This window comes from Pyrus communis, chromosome 5 (assembly GCF_041283825.1).
Source record: "Pyrus communis isolate YQ-2024b chromosome 5, ASM4128382v1, whole genome shotgun sequence".
Classification (NCBI taxonomy): Eukaryota; Viridiplantae; Streptophyta; class Magnoliopsida; order Rosales; family Rosaceae; genus Pyrus; species Pyrus communis.
The window spans coordinates 26046053-26059287 of NC_142569.1; the positions used below are offsets into that span (position 1 = coordinate 26046053).

At 37.4% G+C, this 13235-nt stretch overlaps 1 pseudogene; it reads left to right on the forward strand.

Moving 5' to 3' along the window:
- Nucleotides 1–4877: 4877 nt before the first annotated feature.
- Nucleotides 4878–5591, forward strand: LOC148697027 (uncharacterized; annotated as a pseudogene).
- The last annotated feature ends 7644 nt before the right edge of the window (nucleotides 5592–13235 follow it).

Here is a 13235-nt window from a genome sequence, read left to right on the forward strand (position 1 = left end):
ACACCTAATTTCTAGAAGGCCCAATTTTGGACGAATTTCCTAATCCTTTTTCCTTTTGGATTCTGATTTGTTAGGCCTTATTCCTTGTGGATTTGGGTTATAAAATCCTTTTCTAAAATTAATTGGGCCAAACCCTCTCCTAAGTGGATTTAAGTTACTTATGCCGAACCCTAGGGCCCTAATCCATCAAATCTGCTAAGTTGTAACCCTAATCTAATTAACCCTAGGGTTGGCCGAACTATATAAACATATTTTCAGCCACAAATTCGTATGAACCCCTTATGCCATTCAGAAAATCCTTGCCATAAGCCCTAGCCTCCATTCTCCATCATTCATTCACTCCATACACTTCCATATACAATCTGCCGCACTCTACCACCATAACCACCCATCATTCATCATCCCAAGCAAGAATATTGATAGGAGCATATTTAGGCGACTTAACTAGCTTATTCTTGTGCATTTGTGCTATTATTTCTTAGTTAATGTCGTATTACAACTCAATTTCGTGTGTTTGTAGGTCCTATGGGTTAAAGTACCAAGGAAGTGCATTTTGGGGCAATTTGGAGCAATTTTGGACACTATGTGGATAGCTTGCATATGGGCCAACATGGATGGACGAATTTGGAGTTCAAGAGGCTAGAAATATGATGAGAAGAGGAACTAAGCTCAAGACAAAGTGGATAAGGAAGTAGCTCAAAAGAGGAAACCCTATCCAAAACCTTATCTAAAACCTTATCCAACATTATCCAAAACCTTATCTCATCCTATCTTATCCTAACCTAATCTTGTTCCACCTTAATCCTAGCAGCAAGTGGACCTAAAAACATGATTTCTAGAAGCCTTATCTAACCCTAAAAGGGTGCCACACCCTTCCCCCTTTTATCTCTTCTAGAAAACCCAAAATCAGCCACAAAACACCTAGTTTCTAGAAGGCCCAATTTTGGACGAATTTCCTAAACCTTTTTCCTTTTGGATTCTGATTTGTTAGGCTGAATTCCTTGTGGATTTGGGTTACACAAATCATTTTATGAAACTAATTGGGCCAAACCCTCTCCTAAGTGGATTTAACTTACTTGTGCCGAACCCTAGGGCCCTAATCCACTAAATCTGTTAAGTGTAACCCTAATCTACTTAACCCTAAGACTATATAAACATAAAATTAGCCAAAAATTCGTACCACCCCTTATGCTATATAGAAAACACCTTGCCGCAACACCCTAGCCTCCATTCTCATCCTTTATCCACTTCATACACCTCCATACACCACCTGCCGCAACCCTTCACCATAATCAGCCATTATTCATCATCCTAAACAAGAACACACCATTCAAAACCCTCAAATCCACCACACACAACTTGTGCCGCAACAAAGAGGAGGAAGAGGAGCCAAGCCGTGCATCAAATCCATCTTGGAATTGCTGAAACGTTTAGGTGTAATCTTTCTTATGATTTCAATGTTTAAATTCAATACTTTTTGTTGTGCAAGCATGAGGAACTAATCCCCTTTTGGCTAGGGGGGAATTTCGAAACCATGGTTATATTTGCATGATGATTTGATTACTTTCAGTTGTGATTTCATGAATGATGAATTCAATTTACTTATCTATTTTAATTAAAACTTGTTTATGTATATGAATTGAGAGTGCACACTTAATTTGCATGCATAAATATGATGCTAGGGGTATAAGGGAACTTCACCTAATCGTTGGGAACTTATATTCATGAGTAGTTAAGATTGTTGGTCACAATTATGTTAAGTAAATTCTTGGCATAAGTATCATGCGCTTTCATAGTTACGAATGCCTTGTCAACACCTATGATTTCCATAGAACCTAATGATCTTTGATTGTCTTTCTATTATGCGCTTTCATATAGAAAACTTTTAAGGAATAATTTGATTGCAATGCGCTAATTCCATTCAATTCAATGACCTAAGGGAAATCTGAGAGTTAATTTAAGCGTACCTAATTAACTTGGGGTGTTGAGGTTCATAATTCATTGAATAAGCAACTGAAGATTGTGTTGTATGCAAGTATGCCATGTGTGGAGAAAAACCTCCTAGCCATCTCACCATCCACTTAATTCTATCAATTTCGCCCAAATCTGCCTAGTTTACATTATTGTTTTGTTTGTTTGATTTTCGTCCAAAACCAAATCCCCAATTGTCTTAGAGTGTCTAATTGGTTCAAATATGTTTTAGATTGTGTTTTTAAGAGTTTTGAGTCAAGTTAGAACCAATTTTCGTCCAAGTTTGTGTTTAGGCTCAAAACTACCCAGTTTGTGTTTTTAGGCAGTTTTGAGTGCTTTTAGCCTATTTTGAGTCTTATGAACTTGTTTGAGTCTTTTTAAGTGAGTCAAGTGTTTTAAAGGTCAGTTTTATTTATATGAGTCAGTTTAGAGTGTTTAGCAATCCCTTCTAATCCCCGGCCTAAAACGATCCCTACTTTCATATACTACAATCATAGGGTTTTAATTTGAGTGTTAGAATATTTCACATCAAATACATCGTTCATAACCCCCAAAACCATCACCCACATCTTGTGCCGCAGCAAGGAAGAAGAAGGAAAGCCCTAGCCATGCATGCCATTCGACTTGGAATTGCTGGAACGTTTTTGGTGTAGTCTTTCTTGTGTTTTTCAATGTTTAATTTCAAGAATCTTTGCTTTGTGAGTATGAGGAACTAATCCCCTTTTGGCTAGGGGGAATTTCGAAACCATGGCTATATTTGCATTATGATTTGATTACTTCCAGTTGTGATTTCATGAATTGAGAATCCAATTTACTTATCTGTTTGAATTAAAACTTGTTTGTGTATGTGGGTTGAGAGTGCACACTTAATTTGCATGCATAAATCTGATGCTAGGATATAAGGAAGCTTCACCTAATCGTTGGGAACTTATATTCATAAGTAGTAAAGGTTGTTAGTCACAATCATGTTAAGTAAATTTTTGGCATAAGTATCATGTGCTTTCATACTTACGAATGTCTCGTCAACACTTATAATTTTCATAGAATTTAATGATCTTTGATTGTTTCTCTATTATGCGCTTTCATGTAGAGAATTTTTGAGGAATAATTTGATTGCAATGCGCTAATTCCATTCAATTCAACGACTTATGGAAAATCTAAGGGTTAATTTAAGCGTACCTAATTAACTTGGGGTGTTGAGGTTCATGATTCATTGAATAAGCAAGTGGAGATTTTTTTGTATGCAAGTATGTCGTGTTTGGAGAAAGACCTCCTAGCTAGGCCATCATCCATCTAATTTCACCAAATTCGTGCAAATCTGCCTAGTTCTAATTTCTGTTTTGTTTACTTTATTTTCGTCCAAAACCAAATCCCCATTTGTTTTAGATTGTCTAACTAGTTAGAATATGTTTTAGATTGTGTTTTCAAGTGTTTTGAGTCAATTTAGAACCAAAATTTGTCCAAATTTGTGTTTAGAGTCAAATCTGCCCAGTTTGTGTTTTTAGGCAATTTTGAGTGTTTTTAGTTTATTTTGAGTCTTGTGAACTTGTTTTGAGTCTTTTAAGTTGAGTTAAGTGTTTTGAAGTTTAGTTTTAGTTATTTGAGTCAGTTTAAAGTGTTTAGCAATCCCTCCTAATCCCCGGTTTAAGAACGATCCCTACTTACTTATATACTACAATTGTCAAAAGAGGGTTAATTTGTGTGTTAAGTTAATTTTCGCATCAAATCTGTCCAATTTAGTGTTTTGAGTCTAAGTTAGTTAAAATTCGTCCAAATAACTTGTTAGGTCTAGAATTGAGTCTTTTTAATTGTTTGTTGCTGTTTTGAGTGTTTTAAGTTAGTTTTGAGTCTATAGAGTCTAATTTAGTATTTTTGAGTCTTATTTGAGTTGATTAGCATCCCTAGTTAATCCCCGGTTAGAACGATCCCTACTTGCATATATACTACAATTGTCACAAATAGGGTTTAATTTGTGTGTCAAGTTAATTTTCACACCAAATTTTGGCACCGTTGCCGGGGATTAGCAAACTTGCTAATCCCTTGTGTTTGTGTCGTGTCAAAGTGTGTCTTATGGCCAACAGTGTTGTGTGTTTATTTGTTCCTTTATTTTTGTGTTTTCCGTGCCCTAATCTTTGTTTTTGTTTGTTTGCCGTGCCCTCTAAGAGGGTTGCTGATTTGTTTTGTTTCATTGTTCTAGGTACAAGTGTATGACTCGTAGTTCTGATCCTGTTCGTGAGAATATAATAGAGTTTGACGACGATTTTGAACAAACGTTGAGAAGAAATAGGAGGCATCTGGAACCTAGTCCCCCTAGTTCTGAGGCCGAATCTGAAGAAGAAGAAGTGGAAGAGGAAGAACAAGCCATGGCTGCAGATAATCGAACAATCAAGGAGCTTTCTACCTTAGGGTTGGACAATGTCGTGCTTATTTGCATTTAATACCCTATGGCGGCTTAAGGCAAGACTGATGAGTTCGAATTGAAGTCAAGCTTGCTGTATCATATTCCCAAATACCATGGGCTGTCCATGGAAGATCCAAACAAGCATTTGAAGGAGTTTGAAGTTGTATGCTCAAGCATGACACCCATTAACGTGGATGGGAATATTTTGAAGATGAAAGCTTTTCCATTCTCTCTTGTGGAAAAGGCTAAGGATTGGCTCGATGAATTGGCACCCGGGACGGTCACTTCTTGGGAAAGCATGAAAAGAGCATTCTTGGAGAAATTCTTCCCAACTTCAAGAGTGATTCTTTTGAGGAAGAAGATTAGCGGAATTCAGCAAAATCAAGGGGAGTCTTTTCCAGCATATTATGAGCGTTTCAAGACTCTAGTTGCATCATGCCGTCAACATCAAATGAAGGAAGAGCTCTTAATTCAATATTTCTACGAGGGACTCCTTCCAATTGAGAGACAAATGCTAGATGCTTCAGCGGGAGGTGCTTTGGTTGACAAAACACCGTTGGCTGCCAAAGTCTTAATTGCAAACTGAGCATTGAATGCACAACAATATGAAGGTGTTGGACAAAAAGATACCCCACGACAACAACAAGTGAATAAGCTAAGTGCAATTTCTGAAATTTAATCCCAATTAGCTAATCTCACTATGCTTGTGTCACAAGTGGTCGATGGATCCAAAGTGCAAGGTGGGCCCATATGTGGAGTGTGCTCCATGCAAGGGCATCTCAATGATCAATGTCCTCAATTGATGGAGAATGGAGGATGGGAAAGCGCCAATGCCATAGGTTATCAAGGCCAAAATCAACAAAGGAATGATCCATATTCAAATATATACAATCCGGGTTGGAGAGATCATCCAAACTTCAAGTGGAGGGAGCCTAATCAACCTCAACAATAAGGATGATATAGACAGCCATTTCCTGGGCTCTATCAAAGGCCATACGTACCACCACAACTTCCACCACAATCTGCCCAACCAAATTCAGGTTCGTCTTTGGACAATGGTAAAATGCTTCAAATACTAACCTCTTTGACTCAGGGATTACAAAATCAAGCCAAAGAGATGTGGGAAGTGAAGAAACAAATTGGGCAGATGGCGGAGTTCATGGGGCAGTTTAGAGAAGAAGGCAAACTACCTAACTCGACCATTGTTAATCCAAAATGAGGTTTTGAAACCGCTAAGGCTATCACCTTAAGAAGTGGCAAGGAAGTTGGAACTAACCCCAACCCAACCAAATCAAGTCAAAAAGAGGACGAAAAGCTGCTGCTCGAAGTGGAGGAATTGGACAAAGCCACGACAAGGATGGAACAAACCTTGCCGCAACCCCCTAATGCACCAAAATCGTCCCACACCACCAAGGTAAGTCCAAATTCGACTTTGTCAAGTTCTATTCCACTAAATGTGCCCTTTCCTAGCAGGTTTAGGCAATCAAAGAAGGAGGAGAATGAAAAGGACATTTTGGAAACCTTTAGGAAAGTTCAAGTCAATATCCCGCTTCTTGATGCAATCAAGCAAGTTCCTAAGTAGGCCAAATTCTTAAAAGAGCTTTGCACAACAAGGAAGAGGATTTCGAACAAGGAAGTGGTGCATGTAAGTGAGAATTTTTCTGCAATGTTACAAAGGAAATTGCCTCCTAAATGCAAAGATCCTGATAGTTTTACAATTCCTTGTGTTATTGGCAATACTAAGTTTGAACATGCTATGTTAGACTTAGGAGCTTCAATTAATGTCATGCCTTACTCTATTTATGCATCTATGAACTTAGGAGAGCTTAAAAATGATGGAGTTATTATTCAATTAGCCGATCGTTCTAATGCATATCCAAAAGGAGTTTTGGAAAATGTTTTGGTGCAGGTTGATCATTTAATCTTTCTGGCTGATTTTTATATGCTTGAAATGGAAGACTCGGTTCATTCTCCACCCTTGCCACTCCTACTTGGAAGACCATTCATGAAAACAGCCCAAACAAAGATTGATGTGGCCAAGGGAGCATTAACAATGGAGTTTGGTGGTGATATAATTAAATTCAGTGTTTATGACTCTATTAAGAATCCTAATGATGTTCGTTCTTGTTTTGCCATTGATGTGCATAAGGGTATAGGGCAGGAACAATCCCCACATATCAAGAAGGATGCATCAAGAACACCATTGAAGAGGGAATTGGAGTGGTTGCCCTAAAACCACCCAATCTGGCCGAGAGTAGCCATAGTGACATTGTTGATAGGGCTGCCACTTTTGAGCCTCCATCACAATATGTTTGTAAGTCTCCAACCCCAATTCCAATTCCCATTTCAACTAATAGGTTGTTACCTTCTTTGGTGCAGGTATCCAATCGATTTCAAGGTGGTGGGAGCATTTACATGGACTTTAGGAACCAAAATACCACAATCAGGTTGGATCACTATCCCCTCCCATTCATTGAGCCATACTATGAGCACTATGAGAAGCATTTAGTGGAGGATATACCCCTCCATGCCATAAGCCTTATTGAAGATTAAAAGGAGGTATCGTCTGACTGGAAGACGTTAAAGCAAGCGCTTCTTGGGAGGCAACCCATGTGTTTAATCGAGGAGATGATGGAACTCTAGCTCCATAACCAGATTTGTGTTCCTAAACCCTACTCTTTACTGCTTTTACTTTGCCATGCTCGTCATGTTGTTAGTTGTGTTATTTGTTTGTTTGTTTGTGAGTCTATGCTTAAAACATTAAGGACAATGTTTGGTTTAAGTGTTTGGGGGGGGGGGGGGGGGGGGGGGGGCGTAAACAAGTCGTTTTTGCATGATTTTCGTGGGATTTTATCACCTATCACTTCCAAAGTTGTCATTCACTGTTTTAAGTGTTTTTAGTGTGTTTTGAAGTGTTTTTATGTGTCTTAAACAGAAAATCCGAAAATTTGAAAAAAAAAAATCAAAAAAAGAATGTTTGAAAAACCCAAAAAGAGTTGTTTTTAGAGTCGTTTTTGTTTCTATATTTGTTTGTGTCTTAGGGTACCTTCCAACACAATGATGAGGATTTGGTTTTTAATTGCATGACTGTTAAAGAAAGTTACAAACATGGATGAAAGTTTGATATGCTCTTTGGTTTATGCTTAGTTGTAGTTGACATTTATGAATTCACATGTAATCACAAAGGAAAAAATTAGTTTTTGTAACATGCTTGAAGGAAGAAACTCAAACTAACGCTACAACCCTGAGAGACTTGAGCCTAAACGTTCTTTGGAGAGTTATTAATCTTTATTTCTTGTTTCCTAAAGTCATTGCATGATCTCATTATTCTTTGCTTGGTTGCTACTTAGAATGCGTTTCATCACTATAGTTCCAAATACTAGAACTCATACCTATTTCATTCAAAGCATGAAATTGATTAGCATAACAAATTACAAGATGAAGTTGTTTAGTTTAAGCCCAGAGCCAAAAAGCCTTACCCCTTTGCATATGTATTGTAGGATTAGCCCATTTGAGCCATATTTAGCCTAATTTCTTTGTTAACCACATTATCCTTACCTAGCCTAGAATAGGAATACCCATACCCTTGTTCTTAAAGGATAGTGAAGCATGACTTAGAGGGAATTCCTTTTGTTCTACAAATTGAAAAAAAACAAGTGTAGGGGAAGGGTTTATATGAAAAAAGGAAAAAAAAAAAAAAAAAAGAAGAAAAAGTTGAAGAAAAAAAAAAAAGAGTTGAAAATAAGTGAGAATGAACTCATAAGTATTGGTTGTTGAAGAAAGGGTCCAAAAGTTTGATCCTGGCCCTAAGTGTTGTGAGAATCCCCCTTGGGTGTTTAAAGTTGGTTTCTGCATCAAAAGTGAATTCTAAGTGTTTATTTCATTACTTTGCTTACTATTGCTTTAAGAACTTTTGTTTATCCTTACCTTTCTTTGTTAGCCAATACCTTAGCCCCGTTACCCTTTGACTTCGATCTTGATTGTTATGTGTTTCAATATGTGGAGTTTAAAATTGGTTTGAGCATATGGTATCCCTGGTTCTCGCGTCTAAGTAGTGGCATTCCATTCATGAGATCGTATACATATACAAGTTAATAATTCCAGAAAGTGCCTTCTTTCATTACACATATATGAGTGCTAGTCTACATATTTACATCAATCTTCTCACATATACCTAGTGTAGGGAGTGTGGTCAGAAAATCTGTGTGAAAGTAGAGAGTATATCTTTTGAAGAATTGAGGGATTCTCTAAGGCATGTTACTACATTCAAAATCATGTTTTAATTGATGAAATGCGAGCTAGTGAGTGGTAACTATGATTAAGTATGTGCTCGAGGGTAGGGATAACTAAAATCTATGTGAGTGGTGATCTTTAATATGCCATGTTGCATTGGAAATCCCTAAGGAAATTGTTGGAAGGTTTAGGTTGTGTCTTGTTTGTTTTGTTTATTTCGTTTTGCTCGAGGACTAGCAAAAGCTAAGTGTGGGAGAATTTGGTAGGAGCATATTTATGCTACTTAGTTATGTTGTTTCCTTACATTTAGTTAGCTAATTACTACTTATTACAGTGTTTTAAGCTATTTTCGTGTGTTTGTAGGTCCTAATGACAAAGTTGGCAAGAAAAGGCAATTTTGAGCCTTTTAGAGTAGTTTTGGGCTTATTATGGATAGCTTGTATATGGAGCAAGGTGGATGGATGAATTTGGAGTCAAAAGAGGCTTGGAACATGCTACAAATCAGAAAAGACAAGTTTAAGACAAAGAACATAAGGAAAGAGCAAGAAATATGGAAACTTATCCTAACAACCTTATCTTATCCAAACCTTATCCTATCTTATCCTAACCTAATCTTGTTCCACCTTAAATCTAGCTGCAAGTGGACCTAAAAACATGATTTCTAGAAGCCTTATCTAACCCTAAAAGGGTGCCGCACCCTTCCCTCTTTTATTTCTTCTAGAAAACCCAAAATCAGCCACAAAACACCTAGTTTCTAGAAGGCCCAATTTTGGACGAATTTCCTACACCTTTTTCCTCTTGGATTCTGATTTAAATTGGCCCTTTTCCTCTTGGATTTGGATTTTATAAGTCCATATCAGAAATTAATTGGGCTATGACTTAATTTCCAAGCAATGTGCCGCACCCTAGGGGCCCTAATCACTTGTTTCTGCTAGGTTGAACCCTAATTTTGATTCCTACGGTTTTTGTCGTGCTATATATATATGTAACTTAATGTGCTGCACACCCTTACACACCCTATGCAGCCATTCATCCTTCAATTCATTCATTCATTCACACCACACACCATCCATTTAGAAACACAACCTTTGCCGCAACCCTAGGGAGAAGAAGGAATGCCGTGGCTTCCATAGGAGAATGAGACCCTTGTGCCGCAAGAAATCTGCATCCATTAGAGACTTCTAGAGTTCTTTCTTCCCTCGTTTCGTTTCCATGTTTATTTTAATTTGCTTTTCAATTGTTATGAACATGTGTAACTAAGTTTTTCTTAGTTAGAGGTGAATTCAAAGCCATGGACTTATGTTTTATATGAATTGATTTCCTCCAGATTTTGTTTCTTGAATTGTGAATGCGATTTACTTAATTGATTTATTGAGAACTTGTTCTTGTGTGTTGATTAAGGATGCATATTTAGATTTCATGCATGAATTTGATGCTAGAATATAAGGGAATTTCACCTAATCATTATGAACTTATATTCATAAGTAGTAAAAGTCATGATTGTGTTAAGTAAATTCTAGGCAAGAGTATCATGCAATTCATAGTTACGAATGCCTAGTCAATGCTTATGGTTTTTAAAAAGTTTAATGATCTTTGATTGTATCTCTATTATGCAGTTCATGTAGGGAACTTGATAAGAATAATTTGGTTGTCAATACGTATTCCATCCAATTCAATGAGTGAAACTAGGAAAATCTAAAAGTTAATTTGTGCTTCTCACAATTAATTTGGGGCATTGTCATTCATGGTTTAAAGGGATAAAATCTGGAAATCAATTTGTGTTGCATATGTGCATGTGTGGAGAAGGACCCTCTAACTAGCCTTTTACCCATTCAATTCATCTAATTTAGTGTCTAATCTGTTTAGTTTACAATTTGCCTAATTTAATTAGTTAGAAAAGTGTTTGAATCTGTCCAATCTAGTGTTTTGAGTCTAAGTTAGTTAAAATTCGTCCAAATGACTTTTTAGGTCTAGAATTGAGTCTTTTTAATTGTTTGTTGCTGTTTTGAGTGTTTTAAGTTAGTTTTGAGTCTATAGAGTCTAGTTTAGTGTTTTTGAGTCTTATTTGAGTTAATTAGCATCCCTAGTTAATCCTCGGTTAGAACGATCCCTACTTGCATATATACTATAATTGTCACAAATAAGGTTTAATTTGTGTGTCAAGTTAATTTTCACACCACTTCTCAGAGGGATGTCCTTGGATAGAACACACACCACATATGTTGGGTCCTTGCATCCTCATTCCTTCGCCCATCTGAGACACAATAGAAGTAAGATTAGCTAATTGAGATTGAATGTCAGATGTGGAACTTACCTCATGTACTTGCTGCCATGGGGGGTCTCTTTGCCCAATTCCTTCGTATTGTTGTGCATTTAAAGCGCAGTTTGCAATTAGGGTCTTGGCTGCCATAGGGGTTTTGCCCATCAATGCATCTCCCGCTGAAGCATCGAGCATTTGCCTTTCAATTGGAAAAAGGCCTTCATATAAATATTGAAGTAAAAGCTCCTCCTTCATTTGATGTTGAGGACATGATGCGATAAGGGCCTTGAAATGCTCATAATACGCCGGAAAAGACTCTCATTGGCTTTGTTGGATTCTGCTAATCTTCTTTCTCAAAAGAATAACTCTTGAAGTAGGGAAGAATTTCTCCAAGAACGCTCTCTTCATGCTCTCCCAAGAAGTGACGGTTCCGGGTGCTAATTCGTATAACCAATCTTTAGCCTTTTCTAAAAGAGAAAATGGAAAGGCCTTCATCTTCAAAATATTGCTACCAACATTAATTGGAGTCATGCTTGAACACACCACCTCAAACTCTTTTAAATGCTTGTTTGGATCCTCCATGGACAATCCATGGAACTTTGGAATGTGGTGCAACAAACTAGACTTCAATTCAAACTCATCGGTCTTATCTTGAGCTGCCCTAGGATATTGGATGCATAGGGGTGCGGCATTGTCCATTCCCGAGGTGGAAAGCTCCGTGATTGTACGATTGTCCGTTGCCATGACTTGTTTCTCTTCTTCCTCTCTTGCTGTGTGCTCTTCTTCCTCCTCAAAATCAGATTCTGAGCTAGAACTTGGTGGGTTAAGTTCTGGCTCCTTCCTCCACCTTCTCAAAGTTCGCTCAAAATTGTCGTCAAAGTCCAAGATCAGCAACTAAAAAAAAATATATGAAAAAGAAACAAAAGAAACAACGGGGGATTAGCAAAGTTGCTAATCCCCGGCAACGGCGCCAAAAATTTGATGTGATAAATAATAGCACTCAAATTAAACCCTCTTATTGACAATTGTAGTAAAGATGTAAGTAGGGATCGTTCAAGGCCGAGGATTAGGAGGGATTGCTAATCTAATAAAAACTGACTCAAGAATACAAAACTAGGCTTGAAAACACTTAAATAGACTCAAAGACTCTTAACTAAACTTATATGACTCAAAACAAATTGAAAAGACTCAAAACAACACAAAACAATCAAGTAGACTCACACTAGACTCTAGGACTTAATTTGGACGAAAATAGAATTGGTTTTGACTCAAAACACTTAAAAACACAAATTGGACAGATTCTAGCTATTTAGACACGACAAAGTAAAGGGGATTGGGTTTTTGGATGAATTTAAAATAAAACAAGTAACTTAAAGACTTAAACAAAGTTTGGACGAATTTGAGAAAAAACTATGGATGATTAGTGATAGGTACATATTTAGGCGACTTAGTTAGCTTGTTTTCGTACATTTATGTTGTTAGTTCATAGTTATTTTAGTAGTTTAAGCTTTTTCGTGTGTTTTTTAGGTTCATATGGCTAAGGAAGAAAAAAGGTGCATTTTGGAGCATTTTGGAGCAAAATTGGACTTGGAATGGATAGCATATGCTTGGAGCAACAGGAATGGACGAAATTGAAGACCTAAAGGTGTGAAGATTCCTAATCACAAGAGGAATCCTAATCAAAAGAGGAATCCTAGTCAAAGAAGGTTTCCTACTTGAAGTAGGAAAGTTAAGCCAAGGTTTCCTATTTTGGTTTAACCTTTCCTAATCCTAAAAGACCTTATGTTTTAGCAACATTGAAGACTCCTATGCATTTTAGGACACCAAGCCTTCCTTGCAACCTAATTACCCTTGCCGTGCATTCCATAGAGTTTTCCTTCCTTGCCGTGCAAGGGAAGTCCTTATTTCCTATTCTATGTCATAAAACCACATGCCTTTTCACCCCATTCTCAGCCGCACCTTACATACCTTTTCTATCCCAAATCCTTGCTTAAATTCAACATTAAATCACATTCCCTTTTCATACAATTTATGCCGCAAGTTTCCTTCCCCTTTCCGTTGGATTGTTTGATTTTATATCTCCTTTTCCTTATGTATTTGGGGGTCCAATCCTTTCCTAAACTATGTAATAAACCTTAGGATTCTTTCTCTCAAATAAATACCAAATCGCACCCTTATTCTACCCTAATCATTCACCCACACAATCTGCCATCCTTCATCCTTTCTCCCAACCTTTGTCGCAGCTTTCAACCTTTTTTCCACCATTCATACACTTTCATACCTTGACCCAAACACTCATACACCATTCCCAACCTTTGCCGCACCACCCTACCAACCTAAATCCATTCACAACCCATAAATCCATCCAAA